We start from the raw sequence: 12,505 nt of genomic DNA on the forward strand, positions 1-12,505 counted from the left end.
GGCTAAATTGTGAGCGTTTTGTTTTAATTTATTCAGGGGTAAGCTACATTGTAAGCGTTACTGTTTCATTTATACAAAGGTAAGTTAACTTTTGAGCGTTTCTTTTTCATTTATACAAGAGGATGCTAAATTATGAGCGTTTTGTTTTGATTTCTACAGTGGTAAACTAAATTGTGAGTGTTACGTTTTCATCTATACAAGTGTTAGCTAAATCGTGAACGTTACTGTTTCATTTATACAAGGGTAAGCTAAATTGTGAGCGTTACTTTTTAATTTATACAGGGTAAGCTATGTGTGAGCGTTACTTTTTCAGTTTTTGCAGAGGTAAGCTAAATTGTGAGCGTTACTTTTTCATTTATATATGGTAAAGCTAAATTGTGAGCGTTACTTTTTAATTTAAAGAAGGGTAAGCTATATTTTGAGCGTAACTTATTCATTTGTAGATCTACGAGTGTTAGCTACATTGCAAGGGTTATTTTTCGAATATACTATGGTAAGCTACATTGTGCGCGTTATTCATTTACATATTTCCATTTCACGTTCGAATAACCATAATTTCATTTGATAAATGAAATAAATACATGTAAACATTTAAGTATGACATACATATGCCAGTATTTACCAACTTGATGTATAAGAAGTGATTAGAGGATATCGTAAACGTTATTCGAGTTTCATTCACAAAACTGCCTTTGATGCGACTTCTTTACATGCATTAACATGAATAAACATTTTCAAATCGCTGATGTGTATCTATCGATGTAAAAATGAATTGATATAGATAAATAGGAAACTATGGCGAAAATTAACTTTATCGTTGAACCATTGGCAAAATTTTAGCATTAGTGATAGGTTTTGATTGAAAAAAAACGAAATGTCTTTTTAACACAATAGTAGGTGATCACTAAAAAGAATCTGTCGTATTTTCACAGATGCATAAGAATTGATATAAACTTTCCAAATTTCTCATGTGTATCTATAGATATTAAGATAAATTTATTACAAAAAAGGAGTGAAATATGACCTTCCCTGCTAAAACATTTATGGTAGACAGTCGTTACAAGTCGAAGTTACAGTGAAGAATAGCATGAAATTATTTTATTTAATAAAAAGAATGGTACCTACTGAAACATGCATTATTCTAGGTATTATCCATACAATTCACACGAACGACTGTTGTAGAAGACATGTTGAGAATTATTAAACGCATATTTGCAAGTTGAGCACAACGCTTAAAATCGGAATCAAAGATACATATAATTGGTTGTAAACCTGACACCATTTTATAAAAGATTGTGAAACCACGAAGCATGAAATAAATTTCATACGTTTACAGTATAACGTATCTAACTGATATACGATAAAGATCGTGTCCCCACCCCCCATGGACTGAAAGTATATCCATATAGTCATCTTCTTTTTTATCGTGAGTATAATTTGCTTAAGTAACACGAGTTATACCGGTAATTGTTATAGCCATGTATTTAAAATACAAAATTATGCTTTGCGACAATCCGTGGTACATTGGAATATACATTTATAACTACCATCTTAATTATAATATTAAATGTATGTTTAGTATTGTTTTTTAATCAAATATAAGTAAACAATAACGTGTTTGATGTTTTCTTGTCGATTAAAGACGTCTTCATATCATAAACGTTTCAAATGTAGCTTGACAGTCGGCAACCATTTAATGTAAATCAATTTAAGCTTTTGTCTAAAACAAAAACTTGTTAAGTGAATATCATTTTCGATTAACATGAAAATAAATAATCTTATGATTATGCAATCATTTCGTTTAAATGAACGCATATAATGATGACTCGGATCTACAATGAGTACGTTAAACGTTGTAATTTCATACTCGACAATCGCCCAATTAACTGAAAATATTTTCCTTGTATGATAGAAATGATGTGCACGAACGTGTCTCTGTAAGTACACGTTGTGTCAATAAATGAAGGATAGATGAAAAAACTATGAAAGGAGAGAAATCTTCAACTATAACCTACTATTTTTCAGACAGATAAATCGTAATTTCAAACGTGTGATAACGTAAGCATTATAAAATAGACGTGAACAAAACTCATATCATCACTTAAACGTACACGACACATTAATCTTACATCATGAAGAAATGCCGTAAACCTTATTCGAGTTTCACTCACAGCTGCCTTTGATGCGACTTCTTTACATGTATTTACATGTATATACATTGTCCAAATCGCTCATGTTTATTTATCGATGTAAAAATGCATTGATATAAACTTGGAGACTTTTCTAACGCAACACTTTCTAAACGTAAATATCTCATTTATTAGTTAAGATTTTGATTTAAAATTTTACGTGTGAACATTTGACGATAAAATCATTCATCCTTGATGATCGGACGCATTAGCACGTGGAGTATGTATGGTTTCATCTGTTTGCACGTGAAAATGGTCAAACGTAATATTATTATAATTTATTTCAATTTCATCATTTAAGGTGGATTCTTACATCAGGATGACACAAAACTAGTTGTTTTAAATGTATGGCTCGTATGAATATTAAGAGCGCCCGCGCATTGTTGCTAATGATTATGTAATTATTTCTTTTAAAGGGGCTTTTTCACAGATTTTGGCATGTTAGAAGTTTGTCATTAAATGCTTTATATTGATAAATGTAAACATAAGATATAAAAAGCTCCAGTAAAAAATCAAGAATACAATTTAAAAAATAAAAAAAGGAAACTCTCAGCTTGGCTCGAACCACTGACCTCTGGAGTCCTGGGGTAAAAGTACTAGCCACTTAGACCACTCGGCCATTCTTCCGAATACAAAGTATGATGTATTTTATACTTTATATAAGCAATCCTCGTAGCTTCACAGAATATAACGACAACAACAGAACTCTCCAAATTATTAATTCGTTTCGCGTTGCAACGCTTTATAGTTTTCGGGTTTTTAAATCGCAACAAGATGCATATAATGGTTATTTTAGACCATGGTAAATGCTCTTTCCTCACAAATATCATAACTAAAACGAAAATTTGCGAATCTGAAACAACTTTTGTCAATTTTGTCAAATACCTTAACGTGAAAAGATCCCTTTAAATGAACGCACATAATGATGACTCGGTTAAAAGCGATCTTCAATGCGTCCGTTGAACGGTGTAATTTCATACTCGATAATCGCCCTTTTACCAAAAACATATTTTCCTTGCATGATAAAAATGATGTGCACGAACGGTTTAGTGAATATCAATATCGATTAAAATGAACATGAATGATCTTATAATGCTCATGATTATATAATTATTTCGTTAAGTCGACACATATAATGATCTTTATATGGTCTGGTGTAGGGAGTAAAAGACATGTTCTTAGCCGATGAAAACGACGTGCACGAACGTGTTAGGGTATCAAATCATAGCCATGTATCAAGTGTTTGTTTTCTCAAGATAATTCGTATAATTAACATACGCACCTCTCTTATGAAAACCTCTCGAGAAATCAGCGAATCGCAGATTGCAATGTCAATGGCACTAAAGCAGTTGAAGGTGGCGTTGGGACGGCTATTGAGGTAGACCGGTATTGAGCGGGTGCACAGCTTGCCTTTAATATTGTGTTGGTTACCGGTCGTGACTGACTGCCCGCTTATAATGGCTTCTGATCGGCTTAGCGTGGAGGCATATTGTGCGAGGAGAAAATATATAAATGTGAGTATTGACTGTTAATACGATTATCGAGTTACTGGCGCGTAAACGGCCTATTTGTCCGAACATGGTCCCATCACTAAAGTGGCCTAACGTTGCTAAAACTCTGCGCGCCGCGTCAACGGCTTGTTATTGATCTTTTTAAAATGGAACGAGTTTTTGCAAGCAATACATGATCGAGTCCCTTACCTAAAACCCCATTTCAAATAAAAATTCTCTTACAGGGTCGTTTGTCTATAATCGTGTAGGTTTCTTACCCTATTTCTGCCTAGCGCCTAGAAAAAAGGCTTTGGCAAAAGCGTAGACCCAGGGTATGCGCTGTTTGCTTAAAGGAATTTCTGTAAGAAATATTCTAAATATAGAAAAAAATTATATACTAGACATCCCTTATTTGGGAAATAAATTGATCAAATTAAGAAGGATGGGAGAGTCCACTAGTGTTTAATTTAATTTAAGATACAAAGTTGAATTTTCACTGCAGTATTTAAATTTGTTTGGACCTTTTTTATGCAAGTTTTTAGTAGCAAGTTGCCAGAATTGTCCCCCTGTGGTGAATAACAACAGGTCGAGCAAAAATCTCACGTTTTACTGTGTAAGTACACTTGGAGACTTGTTTGACGCAATACTTTAAAACTTGAGTATCTCGGTTATGAATAAAGAGTCTGATTTACAAGTGTACGTGTGATCATTTGAATACATTCTGTGCAAGCTAAAGATACATAATTCGTCCGTGACGATCGGACGCGTAAGCACGTGGGGTATGTATAATTTCATCTTTTGCACGTGGAAAGGCATTGTCGGATACCCACGGCTACTGATACGCTTCGCGTATCTATCGTCCATCTAGGAATGGCGAGAAACGTAATGTATAGACCTGGGGTGTCGACGATGGTGGAAATGGTGAAATAAATGACGGACTGCATGCACCATGCGTCCCTAAATATTCATACGAGTCATATCGGTTTGTTGAATTATTTTTATGTTTTTCTTGGTATAAGGACCCACCATAGAATGATACCAATTATGTAATACATTACATATCGCGTTCCAGCATTTCCACGAGAAACAGATGGAACTGTACATACCCCACGAGTTTAAAAGCGTTCCGATCGTCACGGATGAATTATTTTTTATCCTGAGCTTGCACAGAATATAGTCAAATGATCACATGCAAAATTTTACTCAAATTCCTTACTCATAATAGAGATATTACAGTTTAAAAAAGTGTTGCGTTAGAAAAGTCTCCAAGTGCATTCCGTCAGTTCTTTAAAGAAATCACAGCATCCATGATTCCTACGGAAAAACATGAGGACGGTGCGATATATGTGATCTGTTTATGAAAATGACATTATTCCAGTCCGCTTCATTTGTATCATAACATCAGACAGTCGTGAAAAATCGTTCTTTTTCTAAAATGACCATTGCTGTCCATGTTCATCATCAACATCATATCCTCATCATCATCCTCATCAATCCCTTGACCGGTCTGGTCGTTTGGGGGGGGGGGGTATGAGGGACGACATTACAGAAATCCTCCTCCAGTCAGGTCTGTTGTGTGCTGCTGAGAGTAATTCATCCATGAGAAGGGATGCCCATGCTATTAAAACTTACATAAACTGTATTGATTTGTGTTTCATACTCGTCTGTGTTCATGTCATTGCGTCGAAATCCTAAGGCTTATTTGAAACACCCTGGAGTCCGTTTCCTGGTACTAGAACCAGAACTTGGTGTCTTTGAGGGAGATCTAAAGAACGCTCCCACTGTGGGGATCAAACCCATGACCTCCCGATCATGGTAAGACACATTTAAGTCATACAACAGTTTATCTGCTCACACATTTGCTGTTAACTGATTTACGATTACTAAACTCATATACTTACAACACTTAACTCTTTCAGTGCTGGAACCGAATTTTGAAGGCTTTTGCAAACAGTTTGCTATTCTGATAGTATTCTTTGAAAAAAAAATCGAAGAACATGCTAATTTTAGAAATTCAGCAGACGACATTTTAGCAGACGACAAATTTCCCGGCATGCAAAGGGTTAATGACAACTTGACATTACATGAATGAGAGTTACGAGCAGTGCCGGATTAGAACTCAGGAGGCCCATAGGCAGTAGAACTTTTTGGGCCCACGCCCCATGCCCTACTAGAGCGCCAGTGCCCAGTCGTTTACACTCATTTAAATGATCCTGCCAGTGCGAAGGCTGGCAAGGCATGAAATGTGACATTGTGCTTTTATAGGTATAAACTGTTATTTGAATACCGTAATGCTAATATGACATTATAAATTATTAGATTAAACATTTAATAAAACAATCACTGTAGTATGTATATACGTATTTATTTTTTTCGTCACGTTCTCATGGGGCCACTAAAAGTAGCAGGCCCATAGGCAGTTGCATACAGAGCTCTAGATAAGGATTAAGTCTAAAGGGTATTTTACCCCCTGGTATTATTGTTAAAGCGTATTTTACTCTTTGTTTCAGCCATTAAGGTTATTTAGGAATATTGAGGGGTATTTTCCATTTCCATAGAATACTGACATTGATAATGCATGACATGTTTAATCTAGAAATGTTATTATTTGTTATGAATATTAATACATGCAAACAGAATACATTTAAAATGATGATAGAACGATCATGATAGGGGCCCGCGGTCGCTTTAAACGTCCCTTTTTTGATCCACAAACATGATGTGCCGCCATTTTTATTACACGCTTATGTTGATCGACTTACTTTTGATTCAAAGGTTTACTTACACTTAAAAAATAGCTGGATTATTGGTGAAACCGGTTACGCACTTTAATCGATTACAATTACGTACCAAGATTTGTATTGCGTAATGTTACGTACTGGGCCGATTTTTAATGCGTTTTTGTTATTTTTTCAATGCGTAAATACGCAGATACGCATCTTATCTGGAGCTCTGGTTGCATACTCTGCCTAACGGGTTATTCGGGCCTGGGTACGTGGAATGACATATGATTTGATGAAAAATCCCCAATCGAGCCCGCTATCTTTAAATGTGCAGTCCTGCGCGCTACCAACTGAGAAAGCCGGTCCGATGTCAGTACAAAAGATTCAAACAGAACGCATGGAAAGGTTTACTGCAACATGGTATGAGCGTTTTGAATTTAACGGATAGGGGAACAAAAGACAATGGCAAAAACGTTTAGTTGAACAGGTATTTTATTTGTTTTATGACAAAAACATGTACAAACTTTTATATTCAAAGCACATTGTGGGAAAATAGAGTTTGAACACAAAACACTGAGCAGAATAATACTTGGTGGTCTCTCATAGGTCGATTATTGTATTCAAAAATGATAAAATATAGGCCATGATTTGGAAATAGTATAACTTTTCATGAAAATACTAGCCAGTAAAAATTCATCACGTTACTTCAAAATATTCTTATAACAATTTATGTTAATATTTTAATCAATGGTTTTACACACTTACAAAACGGACACTAGTAATTTTGTGTTAGTCAAGAGGTATTTGCCATACTTAATATAATAAATAGTTATATTTTGATTATATATGCCTCCTTCGGATTACAACTGATACAGAAGTGGATCTGAACCAGGGGCCTTTTCAAATGTCACCAACATCTTTACATACACCATACATGCACACACATCATATATAACAGTCATAAATCTTTTTTGCAACAGAACATTTCTCACATATAAATCTTGATCAACTCTACATTTCTCACATCCATAGCCAGTATTAATTAAAGCCTAAGCCTATGCAGGCTGTACCCATTGATTTTCCATTAAACATCAAAAGTGAAAGTCTTTCCTGGCAAGATCCCATAATCCATATATTCCGCCACCAGATGTTACAGGAAAATCATTATAACCTCAAGAAGAGAATGTTCCTCGCCGGAATGTGGTGAAAACAACAAAAACAAAATAATAATCCATAGCTTAAGAAAGGACACAGAAAAAAATTGATGCAACATATGTGTGGTAATAAATTACCAAAGGCAAGCCTAGGTCACATGACTGGAAATGTGCTGGAGCCCACCCATTGGACGATTTTATTTTAAGGGTTTGAAAACTAGCCCCATTTCATCAGTTGTTTGAGTTGAATTAAATAATCATAATATCAAAATTGGATCAAATATTTCTCTAATAACATTTGTGGAATACTGGTATGGTATTGTAATACACATACAATATTTTCTTGTTCTTAAAAGTGGGTGTAATTGCAAATTAAAAAATGCTTATGATATAAACAAATAATACTACATATAAAACACAGAAACATAAATAAATATTAATACATAAATTTACAAATAAATACATTATTGTTAGACCTCACAAGTAAAATATGTTCTTCCCATTACTTAAGTTAGTCTACCATGGACAAAATCATAGAATTGATACATTGGAACATTTAAATTAACTAAAATAAAGTATTTAACAGTTAATATGAAAGATTGTAAAAACAACACCTTTTGTTCCAGAATTGTATATACATAAATAATCTGTCATTCCTTTTTTGAAAATAAGATATTAATTCATCAATTAAACACACTGCTAAACATTAAACAGGACTTTTCATAAATCTGCTCCAATAAAATAAAACAGAGAGCATCACGGTACAAGTCCGAAAGTGTGGAATACTGCACTGAAAAAAATTGGCTACACCAGGGGTTTTCCAAGAAATATAAACATGCACAAAGTATAAAACATGAACAGGATGATGGAGGAATGGATGACGGATGGAGAAAAATGGTATGGTACGGGATGGAGAAGAAATGGTATGGTACAGTTTGAGTCAGTAATTTTTCATACAATGATACAGTAACGTTGTGCTTTAGTCACATTAACAAGTGCAGCAGTCAATCTCCCACCCGTCATACTGCCACCAGCATTCTTGACTCGCAGGCAGTAAAGGCATACTGATATGGATTGCAAAAGGATAGCTGTGCAGAAATTTGTATTTACTAAACAAAAACACAAAAGTTCTTTTTTTTGTTTACATTGTGCACAGTGTTATCACCACACTTAAAATACTGTTGAATTAATAAAAAAGGTCAATATAGTCAAGAAGCATATGTTTCTCAATTGACCCAGTAGTATTATTAACAAGAGCACACGCATAAGGGTGCCAACCCTCGGCTGCGGGTGCATTTTTAATAAATGAATGCTTGTAATTTTTTTTTCCATAATTTTTTTTTTAGGTCACAGTGACTTTGACCTTTGACCTAGAGAACCAAAAATGGGTGTGGTGTGTAGAACTCATCAAGGTGCAGCTAATATGAAGTTTCAAGGTTGAAGATGGAAACACTTTGATTTTAGAGCCAATAGTCAAAACCTTGACAAAATGTTAAGGTTTTTGCACGACGCAGACTACGACAAGCTGGCTATGACAATACCTTGGGTTTTCTCTAAAAACAGCCGAGCTAAAAATTGAAAAATACTAAATGTTTATTTTTTATAATCTCATTCAACCAACCATTGTTTTTAATATAATACTATTCAACCCATAGCATGTCATTGCCTCAATTAATAATATTTTGATAGCACAAAATTATTCATCTGTATTACAACATAATTCTTGAAGGGAGACAATTGTGTATCACAGTCACGTATTCCAATGCAGAAGTTTTCTCCCTTGAATGATGATGTGATCTGCAAAAAAGAAGTCTGCATTCAACACGCTTTATTAAGACTTATCTGCAGATTTATGTTTGTGACAATGAAATAACTAGTTTTCAAGTTTAAAGCCTTCATCTTTATCCTAAAATACTTATGAGCAGCAAACAGCATAAAGCATAACAGCCCGTGCGTTACTTCCAGAGTGTTCTGGTTTTATGCTGGATGCTTCTGAGCGTGAACGTGTTATACTATAGACTGGTTAAATTGTTTACCCTATAATTCTAAAGATGAAAGTATCAAGGTTTAAAAGGTGTCTGATGGGAGGCTCTTCCAGTCGCCACGGTTTGTGAAGGCTTCGTGCTACGAGCAGTGGAGAAATGCTCATCCTACTAGAGGCTGTACTGGCCTTTGATAATCGACCTGAAATTTGAAATGTAGGCGTATTAGCCTTGTTTTGTGAAAACAAGATTTTATGCATGTGCATAAAGTGTGGTCCTACATTAGCTAGTGTAGTCTACACACGCTAATCAAGGACAACACTATTTGCTTAAACTGGGTTTCCGTTGAGAAAAGATTAAAAAATCCACAAAAGTGGAAAGTGGCGTCCCTTATCGGCCTATGCAGACTGCACAGGCTAATCTGGAACAACACTTGACACGCATGAATTAATCCCAGTTTTCCCTGAACAAGGCTCGTTTATACACTGAGAAACAAACATTGTGATGAATTCTACTGGATAAGACAGACAGTTTATTCAAGACTTGTACATAGTACATTGTCTAAACACATACATTTACAAAGAATATGTCAACATGCTAAGACATTGTCATTTCCACATTTTTAGAAAAATGAAAAAAAAAAATGAACAAGAGGCCCATGAGGGCCTAAATCGCTCTACTAGCTCGAATCAATAGGGCTCAAGTCCTTGATAATATCATGAAAATGTGAGTAGGTTTAAATAGACAGACCCAAAATGGAAAATTTTTCGCATAAACAAGAAGAAACATAAATTTAAACTTCAAATGGCTCCTTTTCAACATTAAGTTGGACAAATTTCTTCACTCTCAATGGGGTTCTGGCCCTTGACGATATAAAACATCCGTTGAAGTTTCAAAAAGATAGAGCTTTATATGTAAACAAACAAGAAATGTGTTTGTCGGACACCCCTTCTGCGCCGCTTTGATTTTTTTTGTTTGAACTTTGACCTTGAAGGATGACCTTGACATTGACCTTTCACCACTCAAAATGTGCAGCTTCATTAGATACACATGCATGCCAAATATGAAGTTGCTATCTTCAATATTGCAAAAGTTATGGCAAAATGTTTAAGATTTTCTTTTTTTTATCAAATTCAAGGGGAGATAATTCTGGTCTTCTAACTCCGATATTGCTCATTTTAAATAGGGTTTGACTCATCATTCAGACAAAGACACTGTGCAAGTTGGGAAAGGATTGGATGAAAACTGTGGACTTAATTGCGTAAACAAGCCTTATTTCACAACTTTCTCAAATTCAAGGGGAGATAATTCTGGACTTTTTACTCTGATGTAACCCATTTTCAATAGGGTTTGAGTCCTCATTAATATAAAGACACTGAACAAATTTGAAAAAAATCGGATGAAAACTGTGGACTTTATTGCGTAAACAAGCCTTATTTCAAAATTTTCTCAAATTCAAGGGGAGATAATTCTGGACTTTTTACTTTGATGCAACTCATTTTCAATAGGGTTCGAGTCCTATTAATATACAGACACTGAACAAGTTTGAAAAGAATCAAAAGAAAACTGTGGACTTTATCGCGTAAACAAGAAAAAGTCTAACGCACGCACAGACGGACGACGGAAACCACGCCATGACATAAGCTCTTCAGGCCTTCGGCCAGTAGAGCTTAAAATCAACAGGTAGGAAAAAGTTTTTTATTATAAGAACAGCTTTAATATTTTTTATAACATATTATATAATATTACGTATTACGTATAATATTATAACGCTTTTTATAAACTAAATGGGCTGATTGTATGATTGTAGGACAATCTCATTACATAGTTGGATGTCAATCACTTGTTTTATACATCTTTTGTCATGGAAACAATAAAATCATGACTTCTCGGCATACACACACACATAATCAACCATGCCAAAATAAACAAACAACATTGTTTAAAACCATTAAACAACAAAGATTTTTAATAGTTAAGTGCGAGCTTGTTCACAAATGTAATTAATTACTCAACAGTTTTTTGTCAGCCATGTTAAAGGGAATTTTTCACGTTTTGGTTAATTTACAAAATTTGAAAAAATTGTTCCAGATTCGCAAATTTGTGTTGCATTTGATATTTGACAGGAAACAGTAATATTAAACATTTACCATGCTCTAAAATATTCTTTATATGCAGCTTTTGGTGATTTAAAAACCTAAAAATTATCAAGTGTTACAAAGGCAGAACGATAGAATAATTTAAAGAGTTCTGTGTTCTGTTGTTAACGTTGTATTTTACGAGGATTGCTTATATAATACAGCACTAACTGCATAAGCATGAATGGCCGAGTGGTTCCGGTGGTAGGCTTTTACTCCAGGGTCAGTGGTTCGAGTCCAGTTAAGGATTACTTTTTTTGTTTTGACTTCATTCTTGTTCTTACTTGAGCTATTTACTTCCTATCTTACATGTATCAATTTAAAGCATTTAATGGCAAACTTCCATACATGCAAAAAATCTTTGAAAAGTTCCTTTAAAAAAACAATAACTCAGAAATGCTTGGATCAGTGGGCATGAGAAAGTGTCTTGTATATTTCCACTTGACAGTATTAATGATATATGATGGCATTCAATGACATAATGATATTATTCAATGACATATGGCGGTATTTGGTGACATTTATTACATTATTCAATTACATATTTCAAGTTTCATTTAAATTGCTAAAAAATGTGAATAAAGTTTGCTCGGCACACTCATAACATCTTATGCAGACAAACAACCCGACCGACTGACTAAAATATTCCCCCTTTCAACTTCAGGGATATAACTAGCCCTCTTATGACAACATGAGGTCTACTTCCAGAGCTTTTGAAATATACAGTTGCTGTGGTGTATTTTATGGACATTTTGTCATCTTACAACAACTGGGGCGGTAACTGTTCAATCCTCACTGCGAGATTGTTTCGTTAAATCTCCCACACACC

General features: G+C 34.6%; 1 long non-coding RNA gene across 1 annotated transcript; it reads right to left on the minus strand.

The window, feature by feature from the left end:
• Positions 1 to 8,965: 8,965 nt before the first annotated feature.
• LOC127882292 (uncharacterized) lies at positions 8,966 to 9,715 on the minus strand. Its single transcript, XR_008050476.1, has 2 exons — positions 9,593 to 9,715; positions 8,966 to 9,353 (listed from the first exon to the last, which is right to left on the minus strand). It is a non-coding gene; the product is annotated as an uncharacterized LOC127882292 (long non-coding RNA).
• Positions 9,716 to 12,505: the final 2,790 nt, after the last annotated feature.

Source organism: Dreissena polymorpha, chromosome 5 (genome assembly GCF_020536995.1).
Source record: "Dreissena polymorpha isolate Duluth1 chromosome 5, UMN_Dpol_1.0, whole genome shotgun sequence".
Taxonomy (NCBI): domain Eukaryota; kingdom Metazoa; phylum Mollusca; class Bivalvia; order Myida; family Dreissenidae; genus Dreissena; species Dreissena polymorpha.